Source organism: Muscardinus avellanarius (assembly GCF_963383645.1).
Source record: "Muscardinus avellanarius genome assembly, chromosome: X".
Lineage (NCBI taxonomy): Eukaryota > Metazoa > Chordata > Mammalia > Rodentia > Gliridae > Muscardinus > Muscardinus avellanarius.
In genome coordinates, this window is record NC_137792.1 from 61121087 (window position 1) to 61145244 (window position 24158).

The window sequence follows — 24158 nt, forward strand, 5'->3', positions numbered from 1 at the left end:
ATTGTGAAACCAATGCTGGCAAATAAAGCACAATCAAGCTATGAAAGATGTTTAAGTGTATTTCTTCATGTTCTTTGCGGATGGGAAGGGAACTAAGGGCAGATCCAGGTGTTTGAGAAAGTAGGGGCATGTGGACCAAAGGGTTGAATGAACCCACAGTTTCAACTATAAGGAAAATGTAAATAAATACAGGGTGTAAGAGTGACTCTCAAAGGCAAACTTCTTAAGAATTTTCATCTCAAAGAATAGTATTTGGTGTAGGATGTGTGTGTGTGTGTGTGTGTGTGTGTGTGTGTGTGTGTGTACGCACGCGCGTGCTCACCCGCCAGTGAAGTTGGGCAGATGGGGATATCCATAATGTCTATGTAGTGATAGTGACATACTTCCCCAAAGTCAGACAGCAAAGGCATTTCCGGAATGTCTATGTCATAATGGTGTATACTGCAACCCAACTAATGCTCTAAGCAAATGAAGACCCTCATGAAGACCAAAATCTCACCTAGCACACATAGGCTGAAATAATGGTATTTGGTGTTCACATTAACATCCATAATTACAGTATTTTCTCGTTGAGAAACTTGGCGAGGACCCTGAATGTGGGAAGAATTTAGATATTGAGTATAAAGTGTTTGCTTAATCTTATTCAGTAATTGTTCTAGATAATTTACATTTTTATACTTTTATTTGGTGTATTATAATTTACATTTTTATACTTTTATTTGGTGTATTGTAATTATACATCATATTAGGTAGAAACATACATGTACACAGCTCTTGGAGCACTTCCCTCTGGGATCCATTCCTTCCCTTCCTGTCCTAGTACTCTCTGAGATTGGAATTGGTAATTTTGTATACATACATAGCATTATTTCAACTATTTATCCTCTCTATGTCTTAGTCATTCTTCCTCCCTTCCCTAATTCCTCCCATGTTACTCTATTGAAGTCTCTAATCTTTGACCTGATGTTACACTTATTTCTGAATTTTTCTCTAGGTTCCACATGTAAAACAGAACATATATCCATTCATTTTTTGAGACTGACTAATCTCAGTATAATCTTGAATTTCTTCCATTCTTCCCTCAAATGACATGATTTTGTTTATGATTGAGTAATTTGTGTGTGTGTGTGTGTGTGTGTGTGTGTGTGTGTGTGTGTGGTACTGGGGATAGAACCCAGGGTCCTTCTGCCTCCGGGCTACATTCTGAGACCATTTTTTTTATATTATATTTGGAAACAGGGTCTCTTAAGCCTGGTGAGGTTGGCTTTGAATTAGCGAGACCCTCCTGTCTCAGCCTCCCAAGCGTAGGATTACAAGCATGCACCACCATGACCGGCTTATACCATAGTTTTTTGGTTTATTCATTAATTGATGGACGCCAAGGCTAGTTCTATAATTTGACTATAGATTATACTGTTGTGAACATGGATATGTATTGCTATAATATTCTGATTTCAATTCCTTTGGTAAGATGCTCAGAAGTGCTTGAACCATATCATAGTTCCAATCTAGATCTTCTGAAAAAGATGCACACTGATATTGTAATAAGCTATACTAGTTTGCAGTCCCACCACCAGTGTCAAAGATTTCAAATTTTGCAGCATCCTTCCCAGCATTAATTTTTGTTTGTGTTTTTGATGAATGCTATTCTAACTGGAGTTAGACGAAATCTCGGATAGTTTTGATTTGCATTTCCCCAATTACTAAATATGTTGAATTTTCCATGTGTTTATTGGCCATTAGTATTTCATTTTTTGAAAAGTGTCTATTTCGTTTAGTTTTCCATGTTTTTGTTTATTTGGGTTCTTTAGTATTAAGTTTGTAAGTTCTTTGATTATTTTATATATTAGTCTTTAATAAGAGTGGTAGAAGGGAAAGATATTCTCCAATTTTAAATGCTCTGTCTGTAAACTTGATGGTTCCCTTTGCTGCATAGAAATTTTTTGTTTTAATTCTGTACCATTTATCAGATGTTATTTTAATTTACTGAGGTTTGGGTGTATTATTGCAGAAGTTCCAACCAGATACCTATATGTTGGAGGGTTGGCTGTATACCCTCTTCTAGCAGTTTCAAAGTTTCTGGTCTAATTTATATATCTTTGATCCGTTTTGAGTTGACTCTTGTACATGGTGAATGGTTTGTATTTAATTCAATTTTTCTACATATGAATAAACAATTTTCCCAACATCACGTTGAAAAGGCTGTTTTTATATAGAAACTCTAGGGTAAGCAATTATACAGAGAAGGGAATCAAAGGAATAAAAATAGAAAATGAAGAAATGAAATCATCTTTGTCCACTAATGGCATGATCCTTTGCACAGAAGATTAAAATATTCAACCAGAAGACATGTAGAAGTGATAAATAGCTTCAGCTTTATAGTCAAATACAAAATCATCTTACAAAAATCATTAGAATTTCCATATAACAATCACAAATTTACTGAAAAAGAAACCCAGAAAACAATTGCACTGATAAGAACATAAAAATGAATACTTAATAAATTTAACCAAGGAGTTAAAAAGACTTTACAGTGAAATTTATACATTACCAAAAAAAAGAAAAAAAGAAAATGACTTTAAAAGATTCAACAAACTCCCATGCTGTTGGATGGGCAGAACAAATATAATCAAAATGGCCATCCTACCAAAAGCAATATACATATTTAAAGCAATCCATATTAAAATAACATGGTCAATTTTCACATACCAAGGGAAATCAGTCATAAAAGTCATATGAAAAAACAAAGGAGCCAAAATAAAGCAATATTTGGTAAAAAAAAAAAAAAAAGAACCATGCTGGAGGAATCACAATACATGATTTTAAATTATACTACAAAGCCAAAGAGCATGGTATTGGCACAAAAATACATGTAGACCAATGGAACAGAATAAAAGTCTCAGAAATAAAGCCTCATATTAATAACCAGTTGATTTTTTGTTAATTTTTTTATTTTTATTTTTATTTTTTATTGGTGCACTGTAGCCATACAGGTAACTTTACATTTTTTTTTTTTTTACTTTCTGATGCCCCTTTTTTTCTTTCTACAGTTTAATATCCTTTCACCTCACAGGCAACCATTGCACTGAAATTGAATCATATCTTTTTTTTTCTGAGTGTTAATTTTAGTCTTATTGCTTATGATAATGAACTATGAAATTTTTCTATTGTTAATATTTAATTTTTTAATTAGCCCTGTTATGATGGTCCATCTTTATTCTTATAAGTATGTTTAATCTGTTCTTTCTTGTAAATGAATATATCCGATACAATATTTTTACTTTGTAAACTTTAGATTTAGGTTTTAACTTTTTTCTCTCACTTTATTGTGCATGTTTTTTCATTTATGCATTCACATTTAATTTGCTTTGTAGTAACCATAAATTGCATCATATATTTAAATTTGTTTCTACAATTTCATTTTAGTATAAAGAATTGTGCTTTTTAAAGGTAAAATTTGTATTTTGAACTTAGACTCCAAACTGCTAAACAAAATACTAGCAACACACATTGAAAACCACATAAAGAAAATTATGACCAAGTAGGTTTTATCCCAGGAATGCAAGGCTGGTTCAACATATGAAAATGAATTCATGTAATTCATCACATAAGTAGAACCAAAGACAAACATCACATGATCATTTCAATAAATGCTGAAAAAATTAACAAAATACAACACCCATTAATGCTAAAAGACTGCAAAGGATTAACATACAAGGAACATACCTTATCATATTAAATGGGAAAAAAACCTGCAAGAATTTCTCCTAAAAACAGGAACAAGACAAGGATGCTATCACCACTTGTTATCAACACTTCTTTTCTTAACTTTTTTTTTTTTTTTTTTTGCTGTACTGGTGATGGAACCCAGGAGTATTCTACCTCTGAGCTACACCCCCAGCCCTATTTTTTAGTCATTTTATTTTTGAAACATGAAGTTACTGATTTGGGAAGGGCCTCGCTTAATAGCTGAGGCTGTCCCTGAACCATAATCCTCTGGTTTCAGCCTCCCAAATGCTAGGATTACAAGCATGTGCAACCACATCCAGATCACTTCTAGTGCTTGAAACTCTAGCCAAAGCAATAAGGCAAGAAAAAGAAATCAGAGGACTACAAATAGTAAAAGAGCTGAAATGTTTCCTAGTTCCAGATGACATGATACTCAACCTAGAAGACCCAACAAACTCAATCAAAAGGCTTATAGAACTGATCAACAAATTCAGCAAAGTGTCTGGATACAATTCAAAAGCTTTTCTGTATTTTGAGGTAAGTGTACATTAATATGCTACTATAAGAAATAATACAGAGAGCAGTGCATGGTGGCACATAGCTGTAATCCCAGTACTTGGAAGTTTGAGAGAGGAGGACAGGTTTATGTCTAGTCCTAGCAATTTTGCAAGAGGATTAGAAACTTAGACACATTTTTAAAATTAAAACTTAAATAGGGCTAGTAGTGTAGCTCAGAGTTAGAACATCCCTAGATGCAACTGCAAAAAAAAGAAGAAATAATTCAGAAAAATCCTAGCATATCCTCTACTCAATTTCTTCCAAAGGTAACATCTCACAAAACTATAGTACAATATCATAACAAAGAAATTGATATTGATATAATCCATGTTATTCATTTAGTTTTATTCTTTTTATGTGTCCTCTTGTGTGTATCTGTAGGTATATGCAAGTTTATCATATGGAGTGATTCATGTGACAACTCATCAAAGTAATGGTGCATGAGAATTTCATGAGAAAAATGATTTATCGTGTTGCCCTTTAATACCACCATCCACTATTACCTTTATGTGTGTGTAGTAGTGGGAATTGAACCCAGAGGAATTCTACTTCTGGGCTACAACTCCAGCACTATTTTATTTTATTTTTTATACTGAAACATGGTCTCACTAAGTTGCAGAGAGCCTCAATAAGCTGCTGAGGCTGGCTGCAAACTTGTAATCCTCCAGTGCTGAAGACCAGGTCCACCCAATTCAGGGTTTCTTGAAGGTGATGAGGAGTCAGCGACTTGAGGGAATGAGAGACAGCCTTTTTTGGAGTGTGACTCTGCCATATAGAGTCAATGCTTTATTTTTATGTGCTTTTACATGGAAATATTTGATATTAATAACTTTGAAAAAACACATTTTCAATACATCTGGATATAAACAACATTTTAGAAAAACATGTTTTCAGTACACCTAGGTACATTTTGTGCTTTATCTAGAAAAATTCAACCTGCCTCAGTGAACTCATATCCCAATACCCAAAATTATCCAAATTAACGTCATACAAATCATTCTGGTTACCTAGCCACAAACGTCAAATTTATTCTAATTATTAACCTAACTAACAATGGAGCTCTTCAAAGCACGTTCAAACCTAAAGCTAAACCAAAAGTACAGAAAACAAGGGTCTTTTTCCATTAAAAGGAACACAAAAATTTTAAAAGATCTTTAAGGGGCACAAAACATTTTACTTTTATATTTTATATTTTAAATATTAAATATTTAATATTAAATATACAATTTATTTTCTTGAATTCTTATGATCTTTGGTCAGAAACACCAGAAAGGGGAGGCTCTGCTTAGCCGACTTCTCTATCACACATAATAAACTTTAACTAAGCTTATATTAACTACTAAATACTAAACTTACTATATCTACTTCTAAAATTAGCTGCTAATTTTATCTCTTATTTTTGACTACTAGGTATTTTATAACTTACTTTGACCCAACCACCAAATTTATACTAAACTTATTCTATTTCTCTAGCATACAATGCCTACATCTAACTTCTTATAATACCTATTAAGTTGTTTACCAAGAGAACTCTTTTGTGCTTTAGTGAGCCGTCACCCAGGAGGTCCCTGCCTGCCCAATCCTCTGTGGGAACGGCAGAGTCCTGACATTAAGCCATTTCCCAGTAATATTAACTCTGTGCTTTCCAGTCATTATACACTCCTGTACGGGAAAGTGGAGGATTGTTGGAGGTGGAAAAGTATTCTGATTAGTGCTAGCCCCTTGACGGGGATACTGTAGTCGACCCCCTAACTTATAAGTAGTCATATGGAGGGCCTTGCACAGTAGGTATAATTTGTCTGAAGTTAACCTTCTCCTTTAATGGCTAAAACCTTAAATGAGTCAGGTAGAGGAGTAAAGAGCTCTTTTCTATGTAGTTTCTTGAAAGTTCTCCCATAGTTATATTCTTTTTAGTGCTATTCCCAGCACAAATCTTAGGGCATTTTCCAGTCATATTCACATCAGTTTTCATATTATTAAAAAAACAGCAATACTCAATCAAAGCAATATTCAAATTTCATTAATATTATCATTATTATAACTAAAATCAAGAGGGATAATGGCTTCAGTTTTGCCAGTCTTCCACCCCTGCGGAATTCTCTTTCTAGCTGCGACCCTGTCATACAGCAGGAATGGCGCTACCTCTGCCTCCCCAGTCTCAGTTCCCCAAGTATTGTAATTATCGGGGTGTGCTACAACTCATGGTTCGCTATAATTTTATGATTTTAAGAATGTTATAAAATTCTAATTATTCAGTGAATAACCTTTTTATTTTTTACCCAGCATAATTCTCTCAGTATTTATTTAGGTTGTTGTATGTATAAATAATGTATTACTTTTTTCCCTGAATATATTATTCTATGATATAGGTATACCATATTTTGCTTAATTATTCCACCTACTGAAAGGCATCTGGGCTAATTATAGTTTCTGGTGATTGCAAATAAAACTGCTATATCCATTCACAGGCCTGCTTTTTGTGAACATGAGATATAGTTCCTCAAAAATAATTATTCAGAGGAGAAATTTCCAAATGGTATGGTAGATAACATAGTGGATTTTATAAAAGAATCCAGAGCTTTCAAACATGGCTGTAACATTTTATATTTTCACTAGCAATTTAATTTATTAAACGTCATTAGGATTTGTATTTTCACTTAAAAATTTAGCCATTCTGAAAGGTGAGCAGTGAAATCAACTTGTACTTAATTTTTACTTTCCTGATTGTGGTACATGTGTCATGAAATTTGTCTGTCATATGTGTTATATGTGTCTCTTTGATATGTGTCAAGAGAGCTGAACATAGAAAGATAAGAAAATTGTGTAGGTAAGTTGGGAACTGATGTTTAGGGGTTGATGAACAAGCAACCACAGAATCTTGGCCTCAATATAATATTCTTTCCCCACCAGCAATAGAGAAGTCAAGGGTGGGGCTCTGTAATGTATAAGCTTCCCAAGGGTTCCCTTTGTATGGAGCAGTACCTGGATGACCAAGCATAGATTAGGGGTATGGGTTCTCTTTGCCTTGTGCCCTTAATAGGGTATACATAGGGAGTGCAGAATGCCCAAAGGAGACCTTGGCAAGAATGCCACATAACTGAAGAAGTCATACAGGAGGAGCCTAGAATAGATATATGATAACTGACCACTAGTGTGGAAAAACTAACCACAAGTACAGATACACAGACCATAAGAGTAGAGCCAATTGTGTTGCAGAAATAAGAATAAGTGCAGAAATACTGAACACAAGCACAATACAATTAACCTTGACTATGGAACAAACATTTCAAAGCACAGACCAGCTGAAAACACAGAAAATGATCACATCAACCATGCAATAACCAACTATTCATGAAGAACAACCAACCTCAACCATGGAATAACCAACCACTAAACCAACTAAGAGACATGCTCAGCTGGAACAAAATCAAAGCAGATTAGAGAACTCCATTGATCTAAGGAATGGATTGTGTGTACTACGGTCAGCACATATAGAGGTGGAAAGCCTCTAGAGGAGCCCAACAAGAAATCACCAACTATTTGGAGACCAAATATTACACCAAAATTATAACCACAGGGATAATTAAAATAAAATTAATGGTATATGAAAAAGAGATGTGCATGTTCCTTTGTGTATTCTCAGTTGGTATGGAAGGAAGATGAAAGGAGAGGCAGATGTGTTTGTACAGGCAAAGGACTGAAGGCCATTTTAGGAAAGGGGGGGTTCTACAGAATTGGGGGCCAGCCCAGAAGGTCCATAGTGAATTTGACACTGGGATATGAGATCATGGTAAGGAGAAAAAATGACAGTCAAATTTGCCTCATTAACATTTTATTCCTTTGGCAGGAAAGCAAATGAAGTCAGGTATTGTGATGACTCCTGCATGATTTTTGTTTTGGAGAAATACATTGGCTACTCTGGGTTTTTTGTTACTCCAAATGAGTTTAAGGACTGATTTTTTTTCTATGTCTGTGAGGAATGATCGTGGTAATTTAATGAAAAGTGTGTTGAATCTGTAGATTACTTTTGAAAAAATGGCCATTTTGATGATATTTATTCTTTCTATCCAAGAAGAGAGAAGATTTTTCCATCTCCTAAGGTCTACATTGATTTCTTTTTTCAATGTTTTATACATTTCTTTGTAGAGTTTTTCTTTTTACCTCCTAGGTTAAGCTTATTCCTAAGTATTTTATTTTTGTGGGATATCCTGAGTAGATTTTTTGGGGTTTCTTTTTTAGTTGATTTATGATTGTCAATCAGGAAAGCTTCTAAATTTTTAAGATTGATTTTGTATACAGACAGTTTGCTGGATTTTTTAATCAGTTCTATAAATTTTTAGTTTATTTTTTGGATCCTCTTTTTTGTGTGTGTGGTACTGGTGATGGAACCCTTCTACCTCCAGGCTACACCCCCAGACTTATTTTATATTTTATTTGGAAACAGGGTCTTCTAAGTAATGTAGCATGTCATCCACAAATTGTAAAAGTTTTAGTTCTACTTTTTCTATTTGTACTCATTTGATTTCCTTTTTTTACTTATTGCTGTGGCTGTAGTCTCAAGTACTATCTTGAAAAAATGGTGATAATAGACATTCTTGTCTTGTTCCTGGTTTGGGGGGAAATTTTCAAAGATTTTTCACATTTAATATGATGTTGACTGTGGGCCCACTGAATATTGTCTTTATGATGTTGAGATATATTCCCTCTATTCTGATTATTTTTAGTACTTTTAGTATAAATGGGTTTCAAATTTTGTCTAATGCTTTTTCAGTATCTATTGAAATGAAGAGATGTAACAAGGTAATCCAGTCCAATGGACCTCAGGAGCTCAAAGACAAGCAGAAGTAGCAACTATGATATCAGACAAGTTAGACTTCAAGCCTAAGCTTATCAGAAGAGAAAAAGTAGGTCAGTTTTTAGTGGCAAAAAGAACAATCCATTAAGAGGACATAACATTAATCAAAATTTATGTCCCAAACATAGGTGCAGCTAATCTCAAAAAACAAACTCTTTGTGAAATTAAGTCACACATTGCTTGAAATACAGTAAGACTGGGAGACTTCAGCACTCCTCTTACACAGTTCGACAAATCATCTAGACAAAGGTCATTAAAGATGTCTCAGACCTAAGAATATCATAATTCAAACGGACCTATTAGACACATACAAAATGTTCCCCTCAATTACAGCAGAGTTCATATTTTTCTCAGCTGTTCACAGAAACTTCTTTAAAATAGATCACATTCTGGGCCACAAAGTGAGCACTAGCAAATTCAAATTATGTGACACAATCTCATGCATCTTTTCAGATCACAATGGAGTGGAACTAAAAATCAACCACAAGAAAACCCAGAGTAACCACATAAACATGTGGAGACTGAACACCATACACTGAAGAATGAGGAATGGGTCAAAGAAGAAGGGGTGAAATTAAGAAATTCCTAGAAGCAATTAAAAATAGAAACACAACATATAAAAACCTGGGCCATTTTGAAGGGAGTATTAAGAGGAAAATTGATCGCACTGAGTGCCCACATGAGAACATAAAATTACAAAATAAATAATCTCATGACACATCTCACCTCAAAGCCATTGAAAAACTGAAGCAGTCTAACTTCAATGCCAGTAGAAGACAGGGAATTATTAAAATCAGAGCAGAAATCAGTGAAGTAGAGAAAAAATATACAGAAAATCATCAAATGCAAAAGCTAGTTTCTTGAAAAACTAAACAAGATTGATAAACCACCAGCCAACCTGACTAAAAAGAATCAATCCAAATTATGAAAAAAAAGTTAAAAAGGAGATAATTGCACCAAAAGTGTAGAAATGAAGATTATCATAAACTACTTTGAAAAACTATACTTCAGCAAAATAAAAAATCTGGAAGAAAGTAACAACTTTCTAGATAAATATAACCTTGTCGACTGAATAAAGAAGATACAGAATTTTTTTTTTCGATACTGGGTCTGGAATCAGGGGCCTATTTTATATTTTATATGGAAACAGGGTCTCACTTATTTGCTGAGAGCCTCAATAAATAGCTAAGGCTGGCTTTGAACCTGTGCAATCCTACTGTCTCAGCCTCCCAAGCGCGGGGATTAAAAGCATGTGCCACCCAGCCCAGATAAGATATAGAAATTTTAAGCCAAACAATATAAATCAGTGATGTTGAAGCAGCAATAAAGAAACTACCACCAAACAAAAGCCCAGGACCAGATGGTTTCCCAAGTGAATTTTTTTTTTATTTTTTTTTATTGGTGCATTATATTCATACAACTTATTAGGGTAAAAAACTTGTGTGTACAAACATGTACTCATCGCTGATTTAACCACTACTCAATTCCCACCCCATTCCCTTCCCGTCCCTCCCTCCCTCGCTTGGCATAGTGATTGACTTCGATATGTTTAAGTACATTGTGTGTTATAGAGATTTTCCTCTTCCCCCCTCCTTTCTCCTCCTTTAGGTTGTCTTGTTTGCCCCTCTATAGGATTTCCTCTTTCAAGAGTTTCTCCTATGACCCCTTTCTCCCTAACTCTCACATATTAGGGAAAAGAGCTAATCCCAATACTCCTCAATCTCTTTTGTGAAATTGAAAGAAATGGGACTCTCCCAAATACATTGTGAAGCCCACATCATATTAATACCAAAACAACTCAAGGAAGGAAGCTACAGGCCTATATCATTGATGAGTTCACATTACTAGCAAGACACGTTGAAAATCATGCACAGAGCCAGGCGTGGTGGCACACACTTGGAATCCCCGCGCCTGGGAGGCTGAGACAGGAGGATCACACGGGTTCGAAGCCAGCCTAAGCTACTTAGTGAGGCTCTCAGCAACTTAGTGAGGCCCTGTTTCCAAATAAAATATTAAAAAAAGTTCTGGGAGTATATCCCGGAGGTAGAAAGCCTCTGGGTTCCACCCGTAGTACCATAAAAAAAAAAAAAAAAATTACAAAAAAAGAAGAAAAAGAAAATCCTGAACATGAACAAGTAGGGTGCATCCCAGGGATACAAGGCTGGTTTGACATATGGAAATAAGCCCACGAAATTCATTACATAAACAGAAACAAAGACAAACATTCTATTTTATTCTTTATTCTTTGAAACAGAGTGTCACTAACTTTTGGAGGACCTCTCAAGTTGCTGACTCTGGCCAGAAACCTGTGATCCTCCTGTCTTAGCCTCCAAAGTCCTAGAATTGCAAGCATGAACCACTGAGCCCATAATTCTGTTTTTATTATCATGTTTATATTTAAATATTTATAAATAATACAAGTTATTAAACATTTTTATCAACCTCTCAGAAATATTTTTGGGGTCTAAAATCAACTGTAGAATGTTGGGTTTATTTTAGCTGCCTATATACTCATGTATTCCTATTTGCCCACTCCTCAGCCCCATCGCCTTTTTAAGCAATAATTTGAGACATATTTCTTCAGCTTTTGGTGTTAATAAAAATGTAGGTTGTGGTTACAGAAATTTGTTTTTATTTATCTATTTGTTGTTACATACATGTTTTCTTATTGTTTGCTTCACCCCCATTTTTTAAGACCTATCCACATTCTCATGAGTATGTCTAGTCTACTTTTCTTTTGTACATGAATGTGACAGGCATAATCTACCTTGCTGTGAAAGCTGGGAAAAGATATTTTGATAATTAATATCTTCACCCATATATGCATATAAGCTTTGTTTAATTGATGCTAAAAATGTATTTATTTTAACTAGCTGAAAATAGCTGGGTGTGGTGCCGCATGCTTGTAATCTGTGCGCTTGGGAGGCAGAGACAGGAGGATCACACAGGTTCAAAGCCAACCTCGCTGGCTTAAGAAACCCTCTTTTCAAATACAAATATAAAAATTGGTGTCTGGATCCATAGCCCGGAGGTAGAAGGGTTTCCAGGAACCCCAGTACCACCAAAAACAAAAACAAAAACAAAAACTAACTAGTTGAAAATAATGATGCCTGTTTAATTTTGGTTTTAGCATTTACATTTTTAATATATGAAAATGTAATCAACTTTAAAAAGATGATGGTGGAGGGGAACAGTTCAAATGAGACTCTGACAACATATAAAGGTATTGCTATCTATCACGCTAACATGCATGGGGAGTGAGTGGGTAGGGTAGGATGGAGAAGGAAGTACACTAAACATTGTGAGCATTTTTGCATCCATTTGAACCTCACTGTGATGTATAATTACAATATACCATAAAAGCATAAAAAGTGACTTTAGTTTTTTGGGGTTTTTTTGGTACATTGTAGTCATACATCTTAACAGAGTACAAGATGGTAGAGGCATCCACATCACTCAATTAGCCCTTACCCAATTCCCACACCATTACCTGTTCACTCCCTTCTTCTCATGTTTGGCTTAGTGATTGACTTTATATGTTTGTGAATGTACATCATGTACATTAGAAAATTTCCCTCTTTTCCCCTCCCATCCCCCTCAGGTTACCTTATTTGCTCATCCATAGTTTTTCCTTCATTTAGAGTGACATTTTAAAGTAAATATTTATTGTGACATTATTTCAGATTTACCTATTTTGTGAGGAATAATATAAATCCCTACTGTATTCTTTTGCAGTAAATGGGTTGATTTGTATTAATAAACTTTAAACTGTCCTAAGTATTCATAATTTTCTTAGATGGCTAGAATAAGATCTGATAGTTTTGTCCGAGTGCTTTCTGCATTAAATTTTAATCATGAGTCATATCCTAATACAACAGAAATTATATTCATTGGTATAAAGTAATAATAGTAATAATAAAATGGCTGCAAAAATGTCTGTTTTGGGGTATTGTTTACTGTTAAATATTTACAACGATGCATAATACAAATATACTTTACATATGTTTGATGTTGTAGCTTATGTCCCTTACAAATATTAACTCCTTTTATTTTCATCATAATTCTATGAAATAGGTGTCATTATTATCTTGAAGAAAACTGTGTATCATTTTAGTATAGGGTTTGAATAGGAATCAAATTAGTCTGACTTCAGGAATGTACAATTTTGATAAAAAAATAAATAGATAAGTTATGTAAATGTGAAGATAGATTAAATTACTTTTTCAAGATTAAAAATCTTCAAAGTAATAACATAGAGGGATGTCAAATTTTATTTTTCATTTATTTATTTATTTATTTATTATTTATTTATTTATTTTGGCACGAGGGATGGAACCCAGAGGCATTCTACCTCCAAGTTATAACTCTAGCCCAATTATTTTATTTTTTGTGCTTTCATTTGTGCATTATAATATCACATCATAATGAAAATCATGTTGACTACTGCATACATGCACATTGTCTTGGTGCCCCCTTCCCCGTTTATTTCCCTATCAATGTAAAATGCTACCATAAATGATGTGTATACATATGAGTATATCAATATTTATTGAATATATAAAATGTATTTATATTCAAAGTTCCAGGAGTTTTTGCCCTTTCTTATTATTCCAGATAACTTTATAATAAATTGTGTCTGGATCAATGAACACAAATCAAGAAAAACTAATGTAATGCATTTTTTTAACCTCATTACTTAGGAGACAATTTGGAGTTCCTCATGAAGGAACCCTATCCTCACGTCATTATACATTGTATAGTTATTAGAGAATGATTTTTAAACAAGTCTTTTGACAGAAAAATCTATGCCAAATGGAAATGCCTAGTAAAATTATTGGATAATTGGATAATCTATTCGTGGTATTTTCTAAATTAAACTTTGCAAGTTTTCTTTATTTTACTCAACACATTTTTTATATTTGATGATTAATAAACCTATTATATGTTGGCAAACATTGTATATTGTGGTTTGTGAACTTTATTTATTTATTTATTTATTTATTTATTTATTTATTTATTTATTTATTTTTGGTGGCACTGGGGTTCCTAGAAACCCTTCTACCTCGGGGCTACACTCCCAGACCTATTTTATATTTTTAATTTGGAAACAGGGTCTCTTAAACCAGCAAAGCTGGCTTCCAACCAGCGCAATCCTCCTGTCTCAGCCTCCCAAGTGCGGGGATTACAAGCATACGCCACCACGCAAGGCTTTGCGGACTCTTTTAAAATTTATATGAAACAATCCTGAAAATTATCTATAATATTCAAGATAATTTGTCAAATAGTAGGTTAATGAAAAAATAAACACTTTCTATAGGCAAGTGGTTTAGCTTATATGAAATTTTTAGTAGTTTAGGAGAGAATCAACTAATTATAGTTTGCAATGGATTTAAACTCACAAATATTAATGCATTCTCTCCCATTATTAAAATATATTCATTTGCTTTCATTAGTATGATTTCAATTTTCTTACTCAATGAGAGTTTTGCAAATTTAAACATTAATTTATTAGAGATTAGAGATGTACTTATTAGAGATTTATGACATTGTCTCCCTGAGTATTCAATGTATACTTGAAATTGTAGCAAAATTTATTCTAATTTCATGGTTCCTGTACTAAAGAATTCAATACTTTACAGACTGTCTTTTCTCAGTCAAGGAAATGTTTTTAAAGAAGTAGTAGACTAATTGTAATCACAGCAGCCACCTGAAACAAAATTCAGTATAATTTAATATGTGTCATAAGATTATTTTGATGTATGGAGTTAATATTTTTGCTGTTGTTGATGGTAATAGGGGTGGAACTCAGGGGCTTTCTACCTCTGGGCTATACTCCCATACCTATTTTATATTTTATTTGTAACCAGGATCTCACTAAGTTGCTGAGAGCCTCACTAAGTAACTGGGGCTCGCTTCCAACTTGTGCCATTCTCCTGTCCCAGCCTCCCAAGCACGGGGATTACAAGCGTGCGCCTCCATGCCTGGATTATGTCTATTACTTGAAACCTGATAGTTAAATCATGTACAGTTAGAGTTATGTTACCTGTCCCCTTAAAAATCATATATTTTCCCACATTATCTCTTGTAATATTACTTGTATTAAAATTTTCTTTATAGGATATTATTATATATACCTTTCCTTTCTTTAGTTTTTGTTTTATGAGTATTTTTATGCTCTTACTTTTAATTTTCAAATGATTTCTTATATAAAGTTTATATCCATGCCTCACTATTTGCAATCCAATTTCTATGTTGTATATTAAGGATTTTAAGGATTTTGTGGCTAATAATTATTATGGATGGATTAAAATATGGCTTCTTACTGACAGTTTTCTATTTATTACATATGTTCTTTATCTTTTTTGTTATGCATTCTTTTGGACTGAATATTTTTATTCCATTTCCTTTCCACCATTAAGCAGAAGTAAGCAGCTTTTAACTATTTCTCCTCCCTATTCTTTCTTTTACTAGGTGTTCTGATCTGTCACTTTTTTTTTTCCTCTCACTTCTATTTCTGCCATATATGGCCAGGTTTTAAAATTTTTGTGCTCCCCTATGTCCTCTATTTCCCAGTTTCTTTCTGTCTGTCTTTTTTTTTTTTTTTTTTTTTTTTTGGTGGTACTGGGGTTCCTGGAAGCCCTTCTACCTCCGGGCTACACTCCCAGACCTATTTTTACATTTTTATTTTGGAAACAGGATCTCCTAAGCCAGCACGCGCAGCTGGCTTCGAACCTGTGCAATCTTTCTGTCTCTGCCTCCCAAGCGCGGGGATTACAAGCATGCACCATGATCCCCGCAGCTCCTGTTCCTCGTTTCAAAACTAACGTTCAGCACCTTCTTAGTCATGAATTTTATAGTTATTGCTCTCCAGTTACTCTATGCTTTGGAAGAGGTAGCAACCACTGGGTGCTTTTAAATGACCATCCTGAAATCCTAGATTTCATACTCTTCATATGGTCTTGCATATTCAGGCTTGAATAGAAATATATTCAATAGCCTTTTCAAAAGTTTAGGTGATTTTGGGTTTGTTCAACCAGATGAATACGAGATCCGAAATTTGCTCCATTTTGCTCAGTTTTGTTGGGGTATAACTGACATGCGAATTTTAAGTGTGGTATTTGATGAATTTTGATGAATAATATCAAGTCAAGGAACAAATAAAAAAGATAATATAAAATATTTTTCACCCCCAAAAAGACCCCCATGACTTTCACAGTTGATCACTTTTGTCTATCTACTGAAAGGCAAAACTAATGAATTACAGTGGTATGCTTTCTACCACTATGGTTTTGCTTTTCTAAAATTTTAAATTTATGAGGGCATGTAGTAAAAAAGGCCACATTTGCATTAAAAGTTAGAAAAAATGTATAAATCTATAGAAAAATAGGTACAACCCTGAAACAATGGAAATGATAAGCAAAGGTAAAAGCTGATATGTTAAAAAAGATTAAAAAGATATACATAAATAAAAAAAACTTTTTCAAAAAAGGTTGGATAATAAAAGACAAATTTTTCTTAGAAATGGTAAAATATCTACAAAATGCATGATATTAAAAATAATTAAAATATATAGAATGAGCACCTGCCCAAAAAAGTAAGAAACTGTATAGGGGTAGGTATGTAGCTCAATGATAGAGTACTTGGTAAGCCTGTGTGAGGCTCTGGGTTCAATCACTTCTGAAGCATGAAAATAATAAATAAGTAAGTAAATTAAATCATGAAAATATTTTGAATACTAAGTTGGTATAAAAAGAAGTAAAAATCTTAAAATAAAATATATTGATTAAAAGTTTAATCCTAGATTTCTTCCTGTTTCTTGAACCATGGATTTTCCTAATATTAGCCTTTAATTTTTTGAACTAGAAAATTTCCTATGGGGAGCTGTTTTATGCATTTAAAGATACTGAGCAACATTTCTGGTCCAAACTCCTTGTCACTTCATTTCATAAATAATTTTTATGTGTATTGTCTGTGCTATAAAAATGACTATAAAATGATTATAAAATGACTATAAAAGACTATAAAAATGAGAATTGCTTTTTTCACCTTCATATTCCCAGTGTTGCACACATAATAGGTGTTCACTACATGTTAATTGTAAATAATTGTTCTAGATTAAAATTTTAACATTTGGGTAAGCAAAATTGATTGGCATCCGAAAAATAATACGAGTGAAAGAATAGGGAACTAAAGACATAGTTTCCTAAATCTATTAGAGAATACATTTCTTTGAGGGGGGTGCTGTACGTCTCATTTCAGCATATTTTTAATTCATAGTTCTGAAAGAAAGCATTCACAAAGTCTTATTGTATCTTATTCTAGGTATCTTTTGAATCTTTTTCATGTTTTTTTTTATCCAGAAACAATGTAGAGTAGAATTATGGTAACGTTAATAAAAATATACATGTATTGAGCATGCATTATTAGTAAACTTCTTTATATTCTTTCTTTTTGTCTTTTAACAACACTAAGTAAAAATACTATCATCCTAATTTAACAGTTAAGTAAACTAAGCCACAGAGAAGTTAAATAAAGTGTTCAAAATTCTACAGTAATTTTGGTTGGAACCAGTAGAATTGAGACTTTAGTCTTAGTAAACCTAACTCCAAATTATCTACTATAACTTTTGCACATTTAAAGAAAAATAACAAAATTAATCAGAGAGGTTGTAGTGTTATAGTTTGAATTTAGAGTATCCTCCCAGACCTCACAAAATAATCAGCCATGTTGAAGGCAGAGTTTGGTTGCTAATGAGTTGTCTCTGTAGGTGTGGCCTTGAGATAATATATGATTCTCACTGCTTGTTGCTGGCTGTCTTGTTTCTGGCCTCTGTGGTGTGAGAGCAGAGCCCTTGTGTTTTCTCTTTTTCTCTCTTCCTTATAACATTCCCTGAGTTCTGTGATACTTTTATGGCCCAACATTGGCTGAAACCCTGAAATTTCCAAAACTGTGAACAAGTAAGTTTTCCTTCCACTAAGTCATGATAAGCAGTCTTTTAGATTATAGCAGTGAGAATGCTTACCAAAATATTTGTCATGTATAAGAATCTGTATGGTGCCTTTCAAAGTAAAGAATTCTTATGAATTTTAAATATTTATCTATGTGTATAAAAACAAGTTTATCTATGATTTAAGTACCAAATATATTATTATGAGTTTTTATACTGGTATGTTTCCTTAACTTTTATTGCATTCTGAGAATGCCCCTCTCATAATCTCAGCACTGAAGAAATATTACAGTATTTGTTTCAATTATTTGTAGTACACAACCATTTACTTCCTGTTTTGATTTATTCTTCCTTCCATCAACCACTTGATCTTCAAAAAGAGAAAGTTATTTCTGCTAAAGTGAAAATATATGGTACAAGTTGAATTTATTTCAGTTTCAGTATTACTGTTTTCTGTATTTTAAAATATTTAAATTAAATTAATAGATACAAAGATAGATGGACTATATATTTGTATACAGTGTTCCCCACTTGTTTTTTGTTTCTATTTTACTGTCCAAATATTTTTTTTTCTGGTAAAACATTTTTATTGGTACATTGTAGTCATACATCTTAATGAGATAAAAGATTTGTGGAGACATTCATGCATACATCATCCAATAAGCTCTTACCTGATCCTCAAATCATTTCCTCCCCTTCCCTCCTACCCATGCTTGGCTTAGTGGTTAACTTTGATATTTTTGTTTAACTACATCATGTGCTTTAGAGAGTTTCCCTCTTTCCCCCTCCCATCCCTTCAGTTAGGTTACCTCATTTGCCCCTCTATATGCATGGGAAGAAGAAACAACAATGGAGCAATGAGCTCCCACAATCCTTTGTCCAAAAATACTGAATGAAAAATTCCAAAAATAAACTATGTTTAATTTTTAACTTGAAAGTCATTCTGAGTACCATCCTGTTCTATTCCATGTAAGATATGAATCATCCCTTTTCCAGCAGTTTATATATATCCCATTATTAGCTGCTTAGTACTATACCAAATATTAGATTTATTCTTGTAGTTTTGCAATTCTTCTATCCAAGTAATATTTATTTTACTTAACAATGATCCCAAAGCACAAGAGTAATGATGATAGTAATTTAGCTATGCCAAAGAGAAGCTATGAAGTTTTTTTTTTTTTTTTTTTTTTTGAGAAGGTAAAGTTTTCCACTTAAGGAAAGCAAAGAAGTGTACTGAGATTGCTAAGATCTACATTAGTAAAACATTACTTTCTGGAATTATGAGAAATAAAGAAATTCATGCTAATTTTGTATTTCAAATTACAAAGTTATAGCTACATTGCATGGTTATTGCTTAATGAAATGAAGAAGGCATTAAAATATAGATTTCAGTTATAGCCGTGGTTCTCAGGCATACATTAGTGTTTCTTAGAATATATCCCATGTGTAAAAGGGGTAATTATCTTAGTTGTGTTTGAATAATTTCTAAAGAACCATTTATTCAGAAATTACTTATTGCTAATGTTGAAATACATTGAATATATTTTTTAATTTTTTGATTTTATTTTTTGCAGTACTAGGGATTGAAGCCAGGGGCATTCTACCCCTAAGCTACACACCCAGCCCTATGTTTTATATTTCCTTTTTGCAACAGGATGCTATTAAGTTGAGAGGGATTCACTATATCACTAAGGCTGGCCAAAGAACTGTAATTTTCCTGTCTCAGCATCCCAAGGACTGAGATTGTAAGTGTTTATCATCAAATCCATCTTATTTTTTCCAAAAGGTAAATTATACCAAACTTTTTTAGAGTGTGATTGTATCTTTAAGAGGGAATATAGACTTTAAAAATGTGCATTTATTGGTGCATTATAATTATAAATCATAATGAAATTCAAAGTGACAGAAACATACCTACACACAGCTCTTGTGTTTACCTGTACATTCTACCCCACTCTTTCCCTTTCTCTGTACATGTTATTGAGATTAGTATTGATAATTTCATGTATGTAAATAGTATTATTTGAATGGTTGCCTTCAAGATTCCTTATCTCTTTCTTAAACTCCCTCCAATGCTCTATTGTAGTCTCTCCTCATTTATTTGAAATGTTTTTTGTTATCCAATTTTTCTCTAGCTTCCACATATGAGAGAAAACATACAGCTGCTTGATTATAGATAAACTAATTTTATTGGATTATTATAATTTTACATGATGATGGATTTATAATGATACATTTATTTACCTATAACATTATTTGGAGAATAGAAACCTCATGAAAATTAGAGATATTTGTACAATAGTGGCAGGGAATTGAGGAAGGCAGAATGTTAAGAAAGGAGAAGGTTTGGAAAGGAAAGAGACATCAAAATGTTTTTGTTATTACTAGGGATTGAACTGAGGGATATTATAACTCCAAGCTATACTCCTGCCCTTTTTATTTTTATATTTAAACAGGGCTTCACTAGGCTAGGCATGAGCCTGCACTCCTCTTGTCTCAGCCTCAAAAGCGCTGGGATTAAAGATATAAAACATAATATATGGCTATGATTTTTGGTCAATTTGTTTCTTTTAATCTTTTCATTAGCTGATATTCACATCTATTTATTTTTTAAGGAAAGGTCCTGATGGAGATAGAAATATAGCAAAGATGGCTAGTTTTTAGCAGAGGGAACCATTTAATTCTCTAATTCATAAACTTTTAGCAGAAGTTTCTGAGAGATAGAAATTGAAATTACATTGTTTGAATTCAAGAAATAAAAATTTTGAAATGTTTCTTTAATATTATGGCAATGGTAAATGAACCAGCCTACTTATACCACACTCAAAATAGATCAAGCCTTTCCTTAGCATGTGACAAATGCATTATTCTTGTGACCAGAGTTTGAGTTTTAGGATGGTTCTGAAGTTACTTTTCTATGTCAGTACTTCAAACATATACAAGAAAAGCCACTCTCTTCTTTTCTTTCTAAATTTATTTGTATTTTAAGGAAGCTCTTCATATGAAGACATATTATTTAAAAGTTTTATATTTTTAATCAAAAGCCATATTAAAAATAGGAATAATGGTTAACCAGTTATGTCAACACCATTTGTTAAAAAGATTATCTTTTTTACAGTGTATGCTTTTGATTGCTTCATCAAAGATTAATTAGATGTAAGTGTGTGTATTTGTTTCTGAGTCTTTCTTTCTGCACGATTGGTCTATGTGTCTGTTTTTGTACCAGTATTATGCTGCTTTTATTACTGTGGCTTTGTAGTTTAATTTGAAGTCAGGTACTGTGATGCCTCCTACAAGATTCTTATTCCTTAGAATTGCTTTGGCTCTTCTGATTTTTGGTGTTTCAAATTAATTTAATGTCTAATGTTTCTGTGTGTGGGTAATTACATTTGTAATTTAATGAATATTGCATTAAATCTGTAGGTCACTTTTGGAAGTATGGCCATTTTGATGATATTTATTTTGCCTATCCAAGAACATGGAACATCTTTCCATCTCCTAAAGTCTTCTTTGATTTCATTTTTAATGTTTTATAGTTTGCTAACGGTTTTGACCCTCCTGGTTAGGTTTATTCCAAAGGATTTAATTTTTCTGTGGTATATCTTGACTGGAAGTGATTTTTTTTTCAATGGGTTTGTGGTTGGCATACAGGAAAGCTTTTGGGTTTTAAGACTGATTTTGTATCCAAACACTTTTCTAAATTTTTTATCAGTTCTCTTAGCCTCACTTTCTCACCTTGCACAAATATCAACCCAAGATGGATCAAAGACTCGGAATTAGGACAAAATATCTTGCAGCTGCTTGAGGAGGGCATAGATCTACTTTAACATGTAGGTATAACATTGAAATTGAGTTGGGGGTGGTGAAGGAGGAAAATATCAGCCAAGTTATTAAAGGCCTCTTTAATCAACCGGCATTTTGGGGTGAGGTATGCCAACAATTGGGGAAGGGACCAATGACTGAGCAGTAGAGTCACAAGGTCAGCAGAATTGGTCAGCACAGTCGTGGTTGGTCAGCAGAGTTATGCATCATAGAGGAAGTGAGAGAAATTTTGTAGCTAGGGTCTTGGGGTAGAGCTAGCAGCATGGGAATGCTGATTCTTTTGTGACAGCCAGAGTCTCATGACACCTGGGTTCTTGCGATATCTCCACTTCTGGCTTCCATGGTTCGGCCTCCTGTCCCTCCTGCAGGGTCCTGTGGGGGAAGGGAGGGACCAGACCTATCAAACTGGCTATTTGGTTATATTTGGCAATAACTGTGTCCATAATGACTTCCTGCTGATAGGGAGCATTGTAGAGGGCCCCTTGGCCAGGAGAGGTCAGGTCCTTTGGAAGTAGGCAGGTGGGTATATGGCTGCAGGGAGAGTTGATTGGAGGTTACCCTGGACAGCTCAGTAATGTGCATTAGAATAAACTTGAATAGATGAAGAACTACTTCCCTGATGACTGTGATCTATATGGAAATTGGAGTTTCTAAGAAATGCCAAGTACTTGTGCCACCTGTTGAGTAACCTTAGAAATAAAAGTGGGTACATTATAAGACTGTAAGGAATTAGGGATACTAAACCGAGAGATGATGTCAAAGCATAGAACATTGGCCACTGTGCTGGCTGTCTCATGCTTTGAGGGAGAATCCTCTACTCAATCGGTTAGGGTGTAGCCTCTCGTTTGATGAGCAGGAAGAGGGGGAAAGGCCTCCTTGGGGAGAAACAGCAGCACAAGTAGAACAGGAGGCAATGACTTTACTAATCAGCTGTTGCAGGAGGTGAGAATAAAATCCCATTGTGTAGGAAATTGTGTATTAGGTTAATGACGGCTTTGGTGTGAGCCTCAGGCAGGGAATTTTGTCTTTTAAAAGATAGCCTGTAATGTGTGGGCAGGATAGGTTTCCGTCAATCCTCTGTACCAAGATTGGAAAAGGAAAACTATCACCCAAAAAGGATGGAATGGCTGAGACAGCAACAAAAAAGGAGATTGGCTTATTCACTACCTTGAGAGTAACCCTGGACCTGTCAGTCTTCAGCAGTGTGGGGAGCCATTAAGTCTTTCCCCTAGATTAATATCTCTGACTCAGCTGACTGTCCTTTACTCAGAGTCAACAAGGCTTGGGGAGAAGATTAGATGGTGATGGCATGAGGGTACTGATTAACCTATCTGTAATATATGTGTTTTGTATTGGTCTTTATTGTATTCTGGCGGTGGTAGCATGAGAATGTTGATTGACCTGTGACTGTATAAATACCTCTGGAAAAACAAACCCAGCATCTGCGCAATAAAGATGAGATTGACCCAGAAGTAGGCGTCAGCCAGGAGCATTGGGGCAATAGAGAATACTGACCCAGGCATAGTTGTCGACCAGTAGGGAATATTGATCCAGGAACAGTGGTCGGCCAGTAGAGATATTAGGCTGGCGGCTCCCCCACGTTAGAATTAAGAAGTCTTTATCCTCATGCCTTTCTTCAGAACTCATACTTCTGCCGGATGGCTCTGGCACAGCAGGCCACGTAGGGTCATGTGCGGGGCCTAATCTGAAAGGGTGGTCCCCCTTTGTTGAGGCACCTGAGGCTCAGCACTTTTCCAAAGGCACTCACTTTCCAGTGTCCCCTCTGGCCACATGCTGGACATGGTCTGACTGGTTGACATGGCTGATGGCAATGCGTGGCCCAGTGATCTTGGTGGCTACATTGAAAACAGGCTCCTGGCCAGGTGTGGTGGTAAACGCTCATAATCCCCATGATTGGGAGGTAGAGACAGGAGGATTGTGCAGATTCAAAGCCAGCAAGACTGGCTTAAGAGAGCTTGTTTCCACATAAAATATTAAATAGGTCAGGGAGTATAGCCTGGAGGTAGAAAGGTTCCATCCCCAGTACCACACACACACACACACACACACACACACACACACACACATAAAAAACAGGCTCCTTGTCACTGCTGTCCTATACACCTAGGTGATGCTCATCATCCTGAGAGCTGAGCCTCCACTGTTGGCTGCAGGGTAGCCACAAGGGTTTAAGGTTGCAAATCTGTCTTTTGGCAAAGTCACAGTGTATGGTCCACCTCCACTTGT